Source organism: Poecilia reticulata, linkage group LG4 (assembly GCF_000633615.1).
Source record: "Poecilia reticulata strain Guanapo linkage group LG4, Guppy_female_1.0+MT, whole genome shotgun sequence".
Classification (NCBI taxonomy): domain Eukaryota; kingdom Metazoa; phylum Chordata; class Actinopteri; order Cyprinodontiformes; family Poeciliidae; genus Poecilia; species Poecilia reticulata.
Genome location: NC_024334.1, coordinates 29,944,618 through 29,947,059, shown reverse-complemented (window position 1 = coordinate 29,947,059; position 2,442 = coordinate 29,944,618).

The window sequence follows — 2,442 nt, the reverse complement described above, 5'->3', positions numbered from 1 at the left end:
GAAATTTTTCCAAATCTGTTTCTGCTCAACCAGTAAAAGCAACAAACATAAAAACGAAATGCTAATTATTTCTGAAAAACATTTCAACTCCATATGTGATACTTTATTGGAACATCTTTATTGATAACTTTCACTGGAAAAGCATTTGGACTTTACCAAATATATGATAACTAATTAAGTAAAAGTGTCTTATAAAATTATTCACAGAATTTACCCCTCCAAAGTTTTTATACAGTGTTTTAACAACAACATGGATATTATTTGCTCTTTTGTTAAGGAAACACAGAACATGTTTTATTTATTTTGGCCTTTTCTCTGTTAAATTTTTTAAAAGTATTTTCATTCTGATTTCTGCTTCTATTGAACCATATGTCTACATTTGTTTTGAACATGTATTGTTTTGCTTCATTAACTATCCAACAGCTAAAACATTTTTTATATTATTAATCTTATATACTTAGCCAAATGGCACATGCATAAATGCAGTTACACTAATAAAAAATCACTTCTTTCCATTTTTGGCAATGAGGTCAAACAATATATCAAAACTATTGGACATTCCACCAATACTAAAGCTATTAAAATATGCACTTTATGTTCTCTTTAATGTATTTATGTAATACTAGGCTGATGTACTGGCGGTCATTATGTCACACTCTATGCTGTTTTTGTAATATGTATTTTGTATCTCAATCAAGATTATAAACAAACAAAAAAAAACATGCATCCTGGAAGGCGTGCCATGTTCATGCTGGAGGAGAGAGAGGGCGGAGGGGTAAGTGAAAGGGTTTTAAGTTACTCCCCCTGCTGGCAGCCCCATGCATGGCATCATAAAACAACATGGAACTATAATATACAAATACATGGAAATGAAAAATACTTCTACAAATAGATGGGCTGTGATTGGTCTTATAGTGTATTACACTAACATGATTGAATATATATATATCTTGTTTACTTAATATCATGCAGTGTTGTAATATAATAAAATTTGTAATTTGTTATAAAATAAATGTCTTTTTAATCATTAATATTTGTCGGTCTGTTTAATTTGATTAGGTTTTGATCTGGATTGTTTGGAGAGCTCCATTTTCAATGACAGTCCTATGCTGCCATCTAGTGGAGGGTTAGGCATATAGGATGAAACCCACTTGCACATTAGAGCAAATAAAATAAACAAAAAAATGGTGGGGGGACAATCTTNGTGGGGGGACAATCTTGGCACAGAGAATATGTGGAAGGGGCCTCACATACTCTCCAAGTTTGGTCGGTGTGGCTCCTTCCTTTGACACAGCATCCATTGACCTCCATTCATTTGAGGAATTGCTCACTCAAAACAACTCCAAAAWTATAAATGCTCTTTTCACCAAACTTGGTTTTCTATGCTCCGTCCACCCCTCTGCCCTGCCCACCACATTTGGTGGACCGAGCTAAAGACTCCCATTCATTTTTCTCTCTAGTCAATCTGGCTAGGAATATAGAGCTGGGTTTTAACCCTCAGTGGCCTCTTACTTCAACTTAGCCAGATTTTATTCAATTTTTATTTGTTTTTTAACTGTTTTGGAAATAAATCACACTTTACTTTTAAAATATCATCTCTGAGCCTCTGTTGGATGAAGGATTTGCTGCTCTGAAGACTAGTCTTTAGTTTTAAGCATCTACTCTTTTAACCATGTTTTATTTGATTTGATTTTTATTCAAACTCAATTTTTAAGACAGAAATCACAGCACAGATTCAAATCTCATCTCTGAGCTTCTGCTATTTGCCAAAAATGTGWGTAAATGCCATTCTGAACATCAGAAATGGCCTTTAAAATATCTGTCAGCATTTCCCAGAATGCATTGCATAGTGGAGCTTAAAATTGTAGCTTGWAGTTCAACTGTTTTTGCTGCAAACCTTAACAAACCATATACTGTTGTTATCAGAATGAGCTCAGCTGTTGAACTGGATGACTTAGAATGAACTTGGAAACATRTAGAAAATCRGCACCATGACTCAGAATGGGGTGCATTTTGTTGAACTGCTGCCTGCTGATCATAGAGGACACATCCCATGGTGGCAGCTTTGGGTAAGTTAATGTGGTCATTTACCCTTTTTAAATCACATAATACTGATCATTCTAGAGGTCTTGCGGTRTATGATGGCACTAGAATGACCTTACTCATACTGGGGTGCTGAATCCCAGCAGGTGCCTAGAGACCTGGAAGGCAGCAGCTTGCTGTGGCTGGTCCAGGTTCTCTTTCCTTGGGAGGATGGCTGGGTGGTAACTTTGCTATGGCTGCTTTTGTTCATTCCTCTTGGTGGTACTGTAGCATGGGGAGCCTTAACAACATGGTTGAGTTCTGCTGGTGCACAGTTCATGTTGGCTAGCTTGGTGGCAAAGGTGAGTCAGTGCCCCACCAAGCAGACCATTGGCACTCAACCCAGACCAGACCAAAAGA